Genomic DNA, 17422 nt, shown 5'->3' with positions numbered 1-17422 from the left:
GCAATCCACCTTCCTCTGGATATCTCTGCTTTTCTTTTTGCCTTGGACCTGCTGAGCAAAGTGAGTTTGCTGCTCTTTAAAAAGTATCTACAATGGTTTGTTTAACTCTTGCCATTTGGGTAAGAAACCTGAGATTTGGAGGCAAAGTCTCCTTGTTATCAAAGATTTGGACTTTGCCATCCATTGCTTTTCCATTTCCAAAGAGAAATCCCAGTTCACATGGTCACACTGTCAGAGCCTTCCTGTCTCTGCAGTGCTGAGGAACAACCAGCCCAAAACCCTGGGGAGAAAAGGGATTGGAACAGCCCTCTGTTCCCTTCTTGAGTTGGGAACAGTCCCACAGGCTGGGAAAGAGACCTCCAGCCCTCCCTTTTCACTGCTGCCTCTGAGCTTTTATTTAGTGAACAGCTGATCCCACTGCTGTCCCTTCTCTCCAGGGCATGCTCTGCCAAAAAGATAAATGGCCTTGGCAGTGCTGCTGCTGCTCCCTGTGCCCGGCACTGACACACCTTGGAGCTGCTCAGCTTTAAAATCAGGGCTTCCAAAAGGTGAGGTGGGGGCCTGGGAAATGAATGTTGAGAGTTGGGTTTGTGCCAAGTTAAATGCTTGAAGAAATTCTTTCCAGGGAGGGTGATCAGCCATTGGAATGGGCTGCCCAGGGAGGGGGTGGATTCTCCGTCCCTGGAGGTGTTTAAGGTGAGAGTGGATGTGGCATCAGTGCCATGGGCTGGGAACCACGGCGGGGTTGGATCAAGGGTTGGACTTGATGATCTCAGAGGTCCCTTCCAACCCAGCTGATTCTGTGATTCTGTGATTCTAAACAGAAGGAACAAGGTTCCATCCTCTTCCTCTCACCCTGGGGTGTTGCAGAGATGGGTGCTGAGGTGGTTTGGACGCAGCGCTGACGGTGCCACGGGGTGAGTGCAGCCCTGCAGAGGTGAGCTGTTCATTCTGCTCCCACAAAAACCCCCCAGCCACGCCTCAGAAATGCCAGCTGGAGCACTGGGAGTGCTCTCCATGCTCAGGGGGTCCTGGGCAGCAGAGATGATGAAGAGCAGGAGCTGGGAGGAAGGGCTGGCTCTGGAGAGGCCGCGAGGAACCAGCACCGAAGGCAGTCAGCAAAAGAATAAATAAGAGCTCTGCTGGTTGGGACAGAAATGGTCCCAGCTGAGCAAATGCCTAGAAATGGGCTGTCTGGGGTGAGTGATGGATGGAGAGAAGAACAAGGCCAGATGAGGTTCCATGAGCAAAGTAAATACATAAAAGCTTGGCAGGAGGGCTGCGGTGAGGGGGAGATTTGGAGGTGGTTTGCTGAGCACGTGGCCCTCAGCAGGGAGAGGCTCTCACTGCTCACAACAATCCCATGGAATTACACAGATTCGGGGAGGATAAAACCTTCCGGGCGAACTTTCGTGAATGGTTTTGGCCAGAAAATTGAAACGAAACTAAAAATAAAATAAATAAATCAAAAAAACGAGAGAGAGAGAGAGCCCTTACCCTGCCATTTTCAAACCAGAACATTCTGAGTGTTTCAAAACCCCGCTGTTTCCATTTCCAAATGGACCTCAATGTGTGAAGAGTAAAAATAATCACACAATTCAAGCTGAAATAAAGAGGGTTTGTTTTGTGCCAGGCAAATGCTGACGGTCAGCTTTAACCTTCCTGAGGCTTCCAGAGTGGCTGAGGCCTGGAGGAGGTTCTGCTCCACACGCAGGAAGGAGTTATTTGTAATAAGACCAAGAATTAACTGGTTTTGTCCCCCTGAAATTTTGCCACAGAATATTGTGGGTTTCAAAAGCAAGTGGGCAGAGCGATGGGGACTGAACCCATGAAGGGCTATTAAGTACAAAGCCATTAAAAGGCTGGAAAAGCTTGGGAAAATAACAAAACAAAGCACTCACCCTGTTTTTATCCATGCCTGGTGGCCACATTAACCACTCTGGAGATAGAAACCTGGCTTATCTAAACCCTTGGTCTGACCCATAATAGCTGCTCTTGTGGATCACCAACTAAACCCCAAAGTGCTCTGGTTTTATTCCTTAATTTCCAAGCACAAATTGAGTCATTGTTGCTGCTCCTTCAGCTCCTGCCACCGCCAGGCTTCGTTCCCACTGACCTCACTCCTCAGCTTTGCTGCTCCTGGAAAGTTTTATGTCTTACAGTAAAAATTATACAATTTGTTTAGGTTTTCCCCAGTGTTCCTGTTCTCTCCTCACCCACATGACCCAGTGTGAGAGTCACACACCAGACTGGGAGGGTGGGGAGGCCCTGGCACAGGTTGCCCAGAGAAGCTGTGGCTGCCCCTGGATCCCTGGGAGTGTCCAAGGCCAGGTTGAAGCAACCTGGGCTAGTGGAAGGTGTCCCTGCCCATGGCAGGGGGTGGAATTGGATGATCTTCAAAGTCCCTTCCAACCCAAACCTGTGATTCTATAATATATTGATATTATACACCTAATAATATAAATATATTTAGATAACTATATGTACAGTGATAGAAATATTATTATATGTAATATAATGTCATATAAATATGACATATTTTTCCAAGCAGCAGGCAGCCAGGATTTCTGAGACACCTGAGCACCTCTCCCCCTTGCAGGGCAGGGATGATCCCAGGCCACACCAGCTGATCCTCGGGCCAGGTTTGCTCCAAGGAGAAGGAAGACACCCTGACACATGGGCAAACACAGACACACCCCCTGCTCCCTGCTGGGGATCTCGCTGTCATTTTTACCTGTTTGCTGTGATATAAAGTAAAAGGTCAATTTGGAGCTACATCCCACAGTGTTCACTCTCTGTTCTCAGCTGGAGTCGTGGCATCTCTCTTATCTGACATTTCCATGACAAATTAAGTCCCTCGGACACCTTTTTGGGCTGCAAAGTGATTAATATCTACCACAGCTCAGAAATAAAATAAACTCTGCCTATCACTCCTTCATCTCCCCTGGCACAGCTTTAAAGGGCTTCTCCTCAGGGCAGCTCTGTGGTGGGGCAGAGCTCCTGAACCTTGGGAGGGGATGCACAGAGCTCAGAACTTCCAGAGGATTGTCTCCTTCACCTTGACCAGCCTCACCCCTCCAAACATCCTTCCCTCCAGCCCCTGAAGGAGACAGGATTAGAGCAATTGTAGGGATGAAGTGACATCATGGACAGGCTGGGGCATGAGGGGCTGGAGAGCAATGCTGTGGAAAGGGCCCTGGGGGTCCTGGTTGATGGCAAATGAAATGAGTCAGCAGTGCCCTGGAAGCCCAAAGGGCCACCACGTCCTGGGGGGGCATCAGGAGGGGATTGTCCTGCACTGGGGTGGCCTCACCTCAGTCCCGGGAGCAGTTTTGGGTTCCACAATATAAAAAAGATCTAAAGCTGTTAGAGAGTGTCCAAAGGAGGGACACAGAGGTGGTGAAGGGTCAGGAGGGGCCATCTGAGGAGTGGCTGAGGGCACTTGGTGTGTGCAGCTGGAGCAGAGCAGACTGAGGGCAGAGCTCAGGGGGGGCTGCAGCTCCTCCCGAGGGGCAGCTCCGATCTCTGCTCTGGGGGAACAGGGACAGGACCCAGGGAACAGCTGGAGCTGTGTCAGGGCAGGGTCAGGTTGGATCTCAGGCAAAGGTTCTTCCCCCAGAGGCTGGTTGGGCACTGCCCAGGCTCCCCAGGGCAGTGGGCACAGCCCCAAGGCTGCCAGAGCTCCAGGAGGGTTTGGACAACGCTCTGAGGGACAGGGTGGGATTGCTGGGGTGTCTGTGCAGGGTCAGGAGTTGGATGGATGATCCTTGGGGGTCCCTTCCAGCTCAGGATGTTCCATGATTCTGATTCTAACTCCTTATCCCCCCACAATATTTGCTACAATCCCCCTACACCATCCTCCAGTTACATCAAATTTCCTTGACCGTGGTCAGCGGGCTGAAAAGGCAAAGAAAAACCCAAAATTGGGGTGAACCTCCTTCACTCAATTTCCTTGGGAAAGCAGCCTGAAAACAGCAGGAAGCATTTTTGGAAGAGCCACAGCAGCACAAACAAAGAGCTCAAGAGGCAGCAGAACCCCCTCTTGCTGCAGCTCAGGGACGGGAGAAGTTGCCAACCAACCTTTGGGGGGGGGTCAGAAATGCAGCAGCTTTAACACACCTTGGCACAATTTAAATACATCTTGGTGAAGTGATAAACAATATAAACAATCTGGTTGAGAGATCTGGAGCAGAGGCCAGAGTGGGATCTGGGATGTGCTGCTGAGGAGGTCTCTGCCTGTTATTCCAGCCTGGATCCAGGCAGCGCCAGGGGAGGAATCGTGGTCAGGGAAATCATGCTGAAGGTTAATTTTGCTGTTCTGTGAGGAATTGCTTCTTTCCTCCATTTTGCACATAAACAGACCCCCAGAACATCCTGAGTTGGAAGGATCATGGAAATCCAAGGAGACAAAGAGTGAGGGAACACTGAGCATCCCCCAGCAGTGACAGGGCCTGTGGCTGCCCAGGGAAATGTTTCCGAGCCGTGATTTTGGGTCCAAAAGCCAGTTCTGTTCAACTCCAAGAGCTTTGCAGGAAAGTCTTCAGCCTTCACATCATTTTCTGGGAGGAAAACCAGTGAGTTTGGCTGCGTCTCATCCCACTCCAGAGGGTTGTTGGCATTAGTGGTTCACTGCTGCTTCTCCACAGGATCCAACCACCTTGGTGCCACTGGGGTGGAGTCGTGGGGGTTTGATGGTGGCTTTTGGAGCAGAAATGTTTTTGGAGGATGAATTCCCACCCCAAAACCATGGAGTAGTGACCATTCCCACAGGGAGACTTGGGTCTCCATCCCAGCACTGCTGGAACGAGAGCAGGGAAGGGAGTGCAGGAATTAAAATCCATTTGCATGTGCTTGACAGGTCTCCACACTCCAGGGCTATAAATAACTGCACAGGATGTGCTGCACAGATCCCTTGCAAGCAAAAAAAAAATATCCCTGCTTGCTCCTGGTGCAGCAGGTTGAGACTTTACAGGTTTTCTCTGATTCTGGGGGAAAAAATAGCAAAGAGAGAGTTCTCCTGGAAATGTTGGTGGGAGCTGGTAGGGAGGAATATTGGCAGGAAAACAGCTTTGAGGAGAAAGTCCTGCGGGCACAGAAGTCCCAGCATCATTATTTTGTCTGGCCAGAGACAGAAGTGACCTGTCTTTTTATTCCTTTTATTACTTCTAGAGGGAATCAGAGGGTTTTCACTGCACACATATGGGACTCTCTGCTATGGGGAGATTCAGAAAAACTCATCAAGATTAATTCTTAAGAGGGATAAATGAAAGCACATTAAGCAACCTATGTAGACACACTCATTTGGAATTAAAGGGTCTGTAATTAGGTTTTTCTTAATTCACTTTTGAAGTGACTTGAGCCAAATTGAATTACGGCCACTTTAATTTTAAATGAAAGTATCCAGACCTGGCTTTAATATAATTTAACTAATCCACTTGCAGTTCACACCACTAGTTAATTTGGGATTAATTTCCCCTTGCAAGCAAACTCTCAAACAGCCAGCAGGAACACAACTTTGGGTTCCCTTTTCCAGCTAGAGAGGGAGCCACAGAACTTCTTTTCCCCCTTAAAAAAAAAAAAAAAAAAGCCTGTGCTCTGTGCATTTGACCCCTTTTTGGGCAGTTTAACCCCCTTTTCCCATGCCTGGGGTGATCCTGAGCAGGGTGTGCCAGGTGTCTGCTGTGCCATCCTCAGCTGAAAGGAGACAGGGCTGTTCCTCTCATAGGTCTTCTGAGCTGCCATTGTTGCCCAGCTCCCAAACACATTTTCAAGCTGATTTTCAGGTAGGGGAAATAAAATTTGGTGAGAAGTTCTGGGGAGGCACCACTGGCTTGAGGATCCAGGCAGTGGTTTTGGTGGAGGAGATCCAAAAGGGCTTTGGCAAACTCGAGAGAGATGCGATGATGGGGCTGGAAAGACTCCAGCCAACAAGGCCTGTTTAATTAATGCCATTTAAAAAGCTCCAAAGGTCAGATTTAGGTGCCCTGAACTGTGGCAGCAACGTGAGGAGGGTGGTGCTTTTCTGGCTTAATTAAAATAAAGGATCTCTTGGAGCTTCTGCTGCTGACAAGTCATTAATAGAGCAACCAGCAGATGAACAGGGAGTTGTGGGGTTGGAAGGGACCTCAAGGGTTGGAAGGAAGAAATATTTGCAGTGGAGAGAAGGGGTCAGCTCAGCTAATGCAGATGGCAGGTACCCAAAACTTGCTGCTTTGACTGAACTACCAGGGTTCACTTGGAATTCTGTGCATGCCAAGTCTCTGAAGGGTTTGAGTAACCCTATTGTGGGGCACAGGAAGCCCTGACAGCTTGGGATTCATCCCAAACAGGGCTGTGCTCCCAGCAGGAATAACAGCAACCAGAGGTTCATCACTGCAGCTCCTGGTGGGCGCTGTCTGTTCACAGGGGTTGGAGAAAAGAGGGTCCCAAAAAAGAATCCCAGGATGGTTTGGGTTGGAAGGGATGTTAAAAATCACCCAGTCCCACCCCCTGCCATGGGCAGGGACACCTTCCACCAGCCCAGGTTGCTCCAAGCCCCGTCCAACCTGGCCTTGGACACTTCCAGAGGTGGAGCAGCCACAACTTCCATGGACAACCTGTGCCAGGGCCTCCCCACCCTCCCAAGGAACAATTCCTTCCATATATCAGCCTGAATCGACCCTGTTTTAGTTTAAAACCATTCGCCCTTGCCCTGTTGCAACAGGTTCTGCTAAAAATTCTGTCCCCATCTTTCTCACCAAGCCCCATTTTTCAAGTCCACTTCCAAAAACATTTTGGGAGTCCAGTGCTTTGCCTGCCTCTTAATCCCCACGGCACTCCCAGATCCACATTATCCACATTCCTCTTGCAGCATCTCCCCTTAAGTCACTTTGTGTAGCACCTTCCACCTGCCCAAAGCACCAGTGGGGTCCTCCCTTGTCCATCCTGGGGCACAGGGGAGGAACAAGCAGCTCATCCAGGCACTGCTTTTCCCAGAGAACGGAGCGAGGTTCGGGAGGAAACTTCCCCGGGAATAGATTTGGAATCTGAGCTTGCACATCCTTCAGCAATGAGACTTTCCTGGGACTCCAGAAGCTGCCTTTTCATTTCAGGCACAACCAGAGCAGCTGATCTGGGAGATCCAGGCTGGCTCCTGGTGCCTCCACCCTTCCCCACAGCACCTTGGATTTCCTGAATGGAACTCCACTTCCCAAAAGGCTCTTTCCCTGGCAGTGCCTCTGGCAGACCCGTGGCTGGGGCTTGGTAAGAATTTTGTTTTTCAGGCATCTGAGTTTTTTCCAGCGAGATGAGGGAAAAGACATAACATTTAATCAAAATAAAATCTATTCTAATGGGAAAAGAAGGAAAAAAAAAAAACAACCCTCTGGTGAGGTGGAATAGTTTCAACCATCCTAATGATGAGTATCCCTAAATCTGGCTCCCTGCCTTTCATGACAGCAGTGAATGGGAAGGAACTCCTGCTGTCAGCATTTTACTTCATTTGTGACCCAGCACCTCTTTTCAAATAAATTCCCACTGAATTATCTGAAGTGAGCAGAGAGCAAAGGGTGAGAGGAATTCAGGCTCGGAGGATAACACAGGAGTTATTCCAGCTGGAAGATGGAGTGCATTGCATCCCTTTAAAAATCATTTAAAATGGTGAAAGAGGTGTTGGGAACTCAGCGGGAAGTCGATGACTGATTTGAATCCGTGCTCTGAAGGCAAATAAAAGTACCTGGGGAAATCTCCTGGGATGTGGGGAATGGTGTAAATCAAAGGGAAACAGAGGTGTGACACAGCTTTTGCCAAGGGCAGAGGTGGAGGATCCTGATCCTGGCTTTCCCAGGGGGAGAAGGTGAATCCATCACTGCCTGTCCCTCCTTGGCCACCCTCAGCTGCTCCCAGACAAGGAAGGTGCCTGCAGGGATTTTTCCAAAGTGGAAAATGGAGCCGGGTTTTGATGCACTTCCAGCTTTTCCCCAGATCCCAGGGTGGATCCTGCTCCCCCCACCAGGGCCTAGTTCCTGCCTTAACCTTCCCATCTGGTGCTGAATAATAAAACCCCATTTTTGTGATTGATTTGGGCTCTCTGGATACAAATTGCTCATAATGGCAAACACCCTTGAAGGTAATTTAAAGCAACATAGATAATTCCATTTGGTTTGTGCTTTAGCTTCTCCACACTGCTTACATACACATATATCTGCATGTTTCTGTTTCTCCTCAAGATTCATTACATTTTTAAGTGCATGTGAGATGAGTTCTGCTATGCATCTCTTATTATTGATGGGGTTTAAAAGTAAGTAAGTGGTTGCTGTTATGATTTCATCTCCCGTGCTGGAAGGCAGAGCTCTGAGTGTGTATTATTGCTGGAGACCTGCCGTGTTTCCATCCTTTACAAAGACACATCCTTGTTTTCTGAGGCACACAGAGTGTCTTCTCCACTTCACAGCACGCTAAGGATTAACACCCAAGCTGTAAAATGCATTGTAGTTCCACTGGTAGTCTGTCACGTTGAAGAAAAAAAAGAAGAAATAAATAAAAATCTTTGCTTGCTTTCACTGATTTTTCACGTTGGTTGGTTTTTCCACATCTTTGGAAGACAGCTGAATGTTTCCAGGACGAGGGTGATGTCCTCAGGGGTCTCCAGGCTGCAGCAGAGGTGATCCAATTTGTGTATAACCTCTATTCCATGAAAGTCAGATTTCTGGGAGCCTTTGACTAAAAGGCTCTAAAAACTTAAATCAACGAGTTTGTGCTGCACTTCCCACGTGCAGGAGGGGTTTTACAGACCCTCCAACCTCACAAGGGCTGCCTAGGGGGCTTGGATGTTAGGACAAAATCGGGTAAGTAAATAGATAACGCGGGGAGAAAATGCACGGCCCGGCTGTTCCTTGTTTTTGAAGGAATAAAACGCCTCCAGCTCAAGAGCCAGCAAAAAGTTTGCAGCGTTTTCTGTGAGCCTGAGTTCCCACGTGGGGTCTGGAGGGAATTTTACATCAAGTTTGGCTGGAAATATTCCAGCCTGCAGCCAAAAATAAAACCCTGCGAAGATCCCAAACCTCGGCGACTCAAATCTGATCCCGGGCTGAGACGGTTCAAAGCTGCAAAGAGGGAAGAGGCTCTGCAGAATTCCCATTCATTTCCATAGGAATTGGGCATTCAGATCCCATCAGTGACAGTGGGGTTATCAGCCCAAAAGCTGCACAAGCCCCAGCCAAGTGGGAAGGTGTTTCTGCAGAGCTCTAAGTACCTGTTGGAGCAGCAGAGACCTGGACACAACCACAACTCACGGCACCACCGGAGCCTTCCAGGAATGATGGGAATATTTTTTGATATTTTGAGGTTTTTCTTTTTTTTTTCCTGCCTACTAGGAAGCAGGAGTTAGCTGCAGAATGTGTTCCTATGGCCAAAGGAAAGCTATCCATGTGCAAATTCCAGTGCAGCAGGTTTTCATGCCGATTGCCAGACCTCTCCTCTGAGCGGATCCCCAGGATGCGCCGGAATTCCTTAATGAGCATGGGATTTACAGCCATGCTGGGAGGTCCTCTGGTTATCAGGGATGAAATTCTGGTTTAGAGGCTCAGACTATTTCTTAATTCAGGTTTTAAACTCAGGTTTGCACAAGGAATTACATCACTGCTGAGGGCAAGGCTTCGGTGAGAACCTCACGTGGCCACAGTCTCTAAACATGAGGGTTCCTGGTGGCTTCCCACTGCCAGAGGGCAGGGATAGGTGGAATTGGGAAGGAATTGTTCCCTGGGAGGGTGGGAAGGCCCTGGCACAGGTTGCCCAGAGAAGCTGTGGCTGCCCCTGGATCCCTGGAAGTGTCCAAGGCCAGGTTGGAGCAACCTGGGACAGTGGAAGGTGTCCCTGCCCATGGCAGGGGGTGGAAGGAGATGACCTTTAAGGTCCCTTCCAACCCAAACCATCCTGCGAGTCTATGAACTTCATCAGGGTTTTTTGGCTCCATTTTGCTGTTCCATGGACATGGGAATATGGGCACTAATCCAGAGGATGCAGCAGTACCTGAGTCCTACTGGATTCAAGAGAGGTCCTTTGCCACATCCCTTCAGTGTCCAGATTCTGCACAAATACATGAATATGGTGGGTTTTGCTTTTTCATTTGTAGATGAAAAGGCAAAAGTGGTTTCTGGCCACACTTTTTCTGATCCCACACTTGGTTCCCATCACTGGGAGCAGGTTTTCCAGGGAAGCAGGGAGAAAGCACCAAGAGCTGGAGGAGCTCAGTCCAAGGAGAGGTCCATTCCCGATTGGAGCGACCTGCCCAGGCTCCAAGTGGGAAGTAGAGCCAAGGAAAGAGCTGGGTGGTGGTTTTGAAGCCCTGAGCTGACACCTGAACAGACAGAACTTCTCTCCTTTGTGCTGCCAGGGACGGGTTGTGTGGTACAAACTGCTCCAGCAGCATTTCCAAGGCAGCACTTACTGGAAAGCCACTTCCCTTGCCAAAAATGCTTCTGCTGGGATGTCAGTTTGCCAAGTTGTGTTGCCTTTAGCTGTTGTTCATATACTTATCAAAGTCATTTTCCCCCCGAGCTTTCAATCAGAGCCCCCCGGTGTTGAGCAAACAGGAGGAGCCACTCCTTAAGTCCTCAATTACATTTCTTTTCTCCTCTTCAATTCCAGCCCAGACAAGAGGTGATAATACTGAATCTTTCAAATATTTGATATACAAAGAGAAGAGCTTGTTAAAACGAGACCAATTAATGCATTTTTAATCCACGTTTAAACACATGCAAAGATCCTGAATGCTAATGGCATCATTGAAATTCGGGTGGGGGGGGAAGGGCTGGCACATGAACCTGCATATCTTTCCATCTCTGCTTTGCTGCCTCACTGGGATGGGACAAGGTCGACTCTGTGCTGCTGCTTAAAATAAAAAGGTGTATTGAGGCCCCAGCCAGGTTTTTTTTAGTCAGCTGGTGATGTTCCTGCAGCTCCTGATCGTGTTGTTTGGTGCTTTCTTCCTGAAGTTCAAGGGCATTTGGATCCCTCTGGCTGCGGGAGAAAACAGCCACACGGACTGCTGGAATTCCAGAATGGTTGGGGTTGGAAGGGGCTTTGGAGATCGTCTCCTTCCACCCCCTGCCATGGGCAGGGACACCTTCCACTAGCCCAGGTTGCTCCAACCTGGCCTGGGACACTTCCAGGGATGGGGCAGCCACAGCTTCTCTGGGAAATCCATTCCAACCCCTCCCCACCCTCCCAGGGAACAATTTCATCCCAATTTCCCATCTATCCCTGCCCTCTGGCACTGGGAAGCCATTCCCTGTGTCCTGCCACTCTTGTAAATAGTCTCCCCAAGCTCCTCCTGTGGTCCCACACATTTACTCCTCACACAAATTGCCCAAAAACCTCGATTTTGCCCCTCTTTATCCCCACTGTTGCCACAGCAGATTGTTCAGGTGGGTCACATCCTCAGGCCAAATTATTGATTTGAGGTATCCCTTGTATTTCTGCCGCTCCTGGGGGGGCCCTCACAGCCTGATTTTCTGCCTCTGGGATATTTTTGGCTATAAAATCTGGGATGATTTTACAGCATAAGGGGGCAAAAAGGGGGGAAAGAGGGAAAACAAAGTGGATGCAGTTCCGGCTTGCGAGGGGATGGTGGCTGTGGGAAGCTGCCACCTGGCAGAGCCAAACCACGTGTGCTGCTGCCAAACGGGATTCTAATTAAAGATTCCAGGGAGCTGGTGAGAGAAACTCATTCCCCTCAGATTGTAGGTAGGAATATGCACGTGGCCGAGGGGTGGAGGGGCAGCTGACAACTTGTTTTATCCAGGGCAGATGAAAATACACCTGAGGATGCGGCACAGAAAACAGGGAGAAATGGGAAAAGCAGCTGAATCCCTAAAATCCGAGCCAGTCCCACATATTGTCCCCCTGTTGCCCCACAGGATGTTCGTGGAGAAATGAGTCTGTCTAGGAGCCAGAAAAAAATTCTCCTCACAACAGGTTGATTCATCAAAGCCAGAATATTTCAGGGGAAAGGAGCAATTTCAGGAGATTTTACATTTGGGGGGAAATGGAGAAAAGTTTTTAAAATTATCATCGGGTCACCGTGACTCCTAGAAATGGAACTGTTATATTTTACTTCAAATTTGCTTTTTGCTTTGAAATGTGAGAAGTTCAGGTACAGGACAAAAAAAAAAAGAAAGATTGAAATGGAAATGAAACCTTTGGAAATTACCAAACTGAAATGTTTCTGTGAAACCAGACAGGGCTTTTTTTTTTTTTTTAATTACTTTGTCGGAGTCTTCATTTTTTTCGAGCCTTATTTTAGATTTTCAGCTTTTTGGAGGGCAGGATTGGGTAAAAATGTGTCTGAAGGCTTGAAAACTTCCAGTCCACAGGGAAAATGTTGAGTGAGAGCAGAAGGGGCTGTTTCTCTGGTCCAAACAGGTCTAACTGTGAGGCCACCCCTTCCCATCAGCTTCCTTGGGATGAGTGATTATCCTGTATTTAAAGCTCTGGCCTCGACCTTGCAGTAGGGGATGGTGTCTCTCAGGTTTTTACCCTTTCCTTAATTAAGAAGCTGTATTAAATATTCAGAAATTCTGCTCTGTGACTTTCCTGGGAAGCACAAGGACATCCTGGAGAGACAAATCCCTTTCTCATTAACACCTACCCAGGCCACCGCTCTCCTTTCCCTCTCCTCACTCCTGACTCTGGTCCTCCAGGGCCACAAAACTGCTGCAGAAGGTGTTGGGAGTGTTTTCCTGACTTTTTTTCCTTTCTCAGTCACTTTGCATCAGCTAAAAGGTTGGGACATGGGATTGGTGGGGGAGCACAGGGGGCAGGAGCAAAGCTATGGGGGAGATGAGCTGTTCCAGTCACCTCCGAGTGCTGCTGACCCTTTCCATGCATCCAGAGGGTGGGTTTATGCAGGGGTGGGTTATAAAAGACAGGAGGAATGTGAAAATCCCATCACCAGCGTGGCAGACACCCCCCAAAAATGACTGTGGGGTCACAGCACGTCCCCCTGCAAGTGACCTGTCACCAGGATCCCAACGTTGGCATCCCCACATCCGCAAGCTGAGGGCACAGCACCTGCTCAGGGGGGTTTATTTGCTGCCAGGGGCTGGATCCAACTGTTCTTTCCCATTTTTTCCCCCCTGTTTCGTGTTGTGTTTTGGCCCCTCGGTTCTCCAACACCAGAGGAACACCCTTCAACCGAGCAGGGCACCCAAACCTTCCCTTTTAATTACTAATCAGCAGCACAGGGGCCATCACAGAGGTGCTGAAAGACAGGGCTTTAGTTGTTATTTGCTCATTTTACCAGAGAAGTGTTGGGTCCTGGAGGTGATAAGTTGCTGTCGTGGGGGGAATGTTCTTTTTTTTCTTCCCATTAAAAAGAAGAAAAAGAACCTCAAGGTCTTGTTTTTCTGGAGAGATGAAGTAACCATGGACCTCAACATCTTGTGCTTCTTCCAGCACAAGGGACAGGCCAGGGATTACCCCCTCCAAGGGCTACAGGCTGAGCTTTGCCCAACATTTTTTAGCATTTCCACATCCAGGGCAGGCAGCCAAAGAGTCCTGGCTTTTCCAGCCCGGAGCTGTGTCTGTGGGAGCCTGATGGAGCTCTGCATCCCACTTTTTCCAGGGCCAAAAGCACGGGGAACAGCCAACCCTGTGCCACAAGCAAACCTGCTCCATCTGTGCCTTGTTAGTCTTCCTTAACGAGACTGAATAAAAGCTTGCTGGTCTCTATAATAATTTTGGACAGAGGCAATGGCAGCTGGTGGTGGAGAAGATGAGCATCCAGGCTCTGCTGGGAGGTCTTGAGGCCACTCCTGTGCTTTTAATTTCCTGCTGACAAAGATGGGAAGTGGGGAAAGGTGCCTCGTGTGGGGAATAAATAATCCTGGATGCGTCTGAGCCCGTTTGCTCTGAGGGATCTGGGTGGTTGGTGCTCGGGAAATGTGGGCTGAGGAAGGTTCACTGATGCTTGGTTGAAAACAGCAGATACATAAGGAGGTTAATGGTGCAACAAGGGAACTTCATTTTAGGTTCTTTAGACTCTCAAACTTAAGTGATGCATGTGACAGCAATAGGTCTGAGGCAGGTGTGCAGCCACCAGGAAAGGCTGCTGATTGAAATACTTCTTTTTTTATATCACAAATACCTGGTTCTGAGTCCTTCCCCAGCAAGAGCTCAGTGGAAAGAGGTGTTACAGAGAGGGTCCAAACCAGAGGAGCAGCAGAGGGTTGTTTAGTCTGAAGAAAAGGAAGCTCAAGGAGGATCTCATCACCATTCACAGCTCCCTGAAAGGAGGGTGGAATGAGCTGGGGGTGGGGCCCTTCTCCCAGGTAACAAGTGACAGGACAAGAGGAAACAGCCTGAAGTTGCACCAGGAGAGGTTTAGGTTGGATATCAGGGCAAAATTTCTTCCTCATCATAAGGGTGGTCAGGCATTGGCACGGGGTTCCCGAGGTGATGGTGGAGTCACCATCCCTGGAAGTGTTCCAAAAGGCACCTCTCCTGAAACGTGCTGGGAATCTGTGCCCTCCCTCAGTGCTTCACCCCCACGGAGGAACAGCCACAGTGGCTGGAGAGGGTCACCTCTGGGAGATGGAGGACATCTGATTGTCCCCAGAGCAGATGGGCAATGGGGGGATGAGTGACTGGAGGTTCCAACCACCAGCAGCTGCTCCAGGGCTTTTCTTGGGAGGTGTTTGGGCAGTGCTGGGACACTGGACCTTGGGCTTCGGGGGTCTCTGTTGCTTCTGGCAGCATCTCCTGGGGTCCCACATCTCCCAGGGACACGTTCTGACCCTGCGGTGTCAAAGCAGAGCATCCACAGCCTCAAGCCCAGGAGGGCTGGGAGAAGGCTTGGGAATAAGGCTGAATTCCAGCTGGAGACCAGCCACCAGAGCTGGTGGGGTTCAAAGCTGAGCTGTCCCTGTGCTTGCTTTTCTCAACCTCCCAGATGTCCTTTTCTCTTTGTGAATGTCATGGACTCACTCTTGGAGGCTCTTTTGTCCTTTTTACTGGCAGCTGAGCAGTGCTTGGACACCTCAGTCATTCTGGGAAGCTTTGGCCCCCCTCAGCCTCCCGTCAGGTCCAGAGCACACTGACCAGAGAGAAAAGAGGATCCTCCTGGCCCTTGTCTGCAGAGGCTCTGGGACCCCAAACATCTCATCCCCAGCAGTGCAGGACAGAGGCTCCCAGTGCTGGAGTCCACTAAGGAGCTTGGCAGTGCCAGGGCTGCCCGTGGCATCCTCCTCCCACACCAGCTCAGCTTTTTCCTGCCAAAAATTCCACCCCTCGGAGCCGCGTTTTTCTCCTGCCAGTCCATCCACTCCTCCCAGCACTCCAGGAGCCCTCTCCCCACCCTCCCTGCTCGTCAGCAGCAGAGTTTATTCATTGCTCCGTGTTTTTGCAGGACGGGGAGGGCAGAGGAGGGAAGAGGCACGTGGAAGGCAGTGATAACATCTGCTTTGTACCAGCAGCAGCAGCAGCAGCAGCAACGGGGTTATTGTTTGTTAATAGATTGCTTTTGAAAAAGCTGCTCAGATGGGACCCGGCGAGTTTCAGAGGTAATTAAAACTCTGCCTATGCAAAAAAGGCAGGATCTGATTATTTCCTTTCCAGATTAAACCAGGAAGGTTTATTTCACCACTTCTAAGAGAGCAGGGGTTGCTTTGAATGGAGTTCATAATGTGGAATGTAACAAATTAAACCCTTCAGCTTCTTTTCTTGCTTAAAAAAAAAAAAGGAGAAAAACCACACAACAACAACAAAAAAAAAACCAACAAAACAAAGCCGACAAACCCCCAATTTTATTTTTGAACCACCTTCCTCTTTGATTATTCCTTGGATTTCAACAGTTCCTATAAAGCAGGGGATATGTGCAGCAGGTCTCAGGGGTGGCTGTGGGCAGCTGAACCACCCCCAGGAACACGGGCAGTAGGAGAGAGGGGGGAAAAAAAACAAAGAAAAAAGGAAAAAAATCAGTAATTTCAGCTTTTTCCTGGCAGCACTGGAGAGCAGGAAGGTTTGCCTGCCCCTGGGCAGAGCTGCCAGCTGAGCTGATGCCCAAAAAGAGCAGCTGATGTGGCCTGGAGAGCTGGGGGCAGATCTCCACCTCCTGGGGACCAAATCCTGCCAGCAGCAGGAGGGGGTTTAGCTGAAAAAGAATATTAAAAGCACAGGGAGATGGCAGCACCCTCGTGATTGTGGTCCCTCCTTCATGCCAAGGTCACTGTGCAGCTCAGTTGGTTCTCCCCTATTATCAGGTGAGATATATTTATATATGCATTAAATATATATGAATATATAGATTAGATATATAAATATATATGTGAGAGATATAAAACGTAGAAAAATACATGTGATATATAAATATATATGAGAGAGATATATAAATATCTATATATGAGAGGTATATAAATATATATATATATTTTTTTATATGTGGGTCAAATGGGTTCATGAGGTCTCAGCCCTATTCTTAGTGCAGAAGAAACAAACAAACAAAAAAAAAATCTTAATATTAATCTCTTGTCAAGGCTGACTGTGTCTCCTGAAAGAGGTGATTTGATGCAGAAATGACTGACACAACAGTTCTTTCACAAGAGATGGAACTGGCTGCTCGTACCAGTCCTTTCTGCTGTAAAATCTGCCCAGCCTGTGTTTTACACTCCCAGATTTTTGGATTTTCCCAGGTCTTTTCACGTGCACTCCAACCCTGCACACACACACACACACATCTTTTATTGCTGATAGGAAATGAAACCCCCGATTAAAAGACATTACCCAAGATTAAAAGTAACAGAATCTCATTTCGATTGTTTGTGGCAGGAACCCAATTTTCACATGATAATGGCAATAATTAAAAAGTCCCTTATCAACAGAGACAAAAGTGCTGCACGTTGGCAGCCAATGAATGGGGTGAGCACGGGCTCCTTGGTGCTTAAATCAATTTTCAGACAAAGTTCAAACAAGCCCCAGAACAATCCTGATTTTGTTGTGCTTTTTCCTCTTGGGGGAGGAAGAGACTTTCCCTATTTTTCCCTCTCTTTTACTCTCTCTTTTATCCACAAGGTCACATTAGCTGGAACAAAACCCAAAAAACCTCGTGTAAACAAAAACTATTTGGGTTGCAGAAATGCAGCTGGGGGAAAAGTTCAAAACCATATCAGGCCTTCCCAGTTTGGGCTTTATTTGTAATTATGGATTATCTTATTTAGGATTAACAAAGGTACATGCTCAGCTGTTGAAGAATTGGAGGGTCTCAGAGCTCTCTGTGCTGAGCACTCCTGAACTTGCTCCCCTTCTGTTGTCACTCCTGTTGTGCAGTTGGGAGTTCAGGAACACAAATTAGGTGTAATTAAAAAAAATATCCGGATGGACATCTGCAAAATTAAAGGGGGGTTGCCCTAAGAACCCTCAGCTTGCTGTGCACACACTTATCAAAAGT

This window comes from Neopelma chrysocephalum, unplaced genomic scaffold (genome assembly GCF_003984885.1).
Source record: "Neopelma chrysocephalum unplaced genomic scaffold, ASM398488v2 Primary Assembly neopelma1_95, whole genome shotgun sequence".
Classification (NCBI taxonomy): domain Eukaryota; kingdom Metazoa; phylum Chordata; class Aves; order Passeriformes; family Pipridae; genus Neopelma; species Neopelma chrysocephalum.
This window is presented reverse-complemented; position numbering follows the sequence as displayed.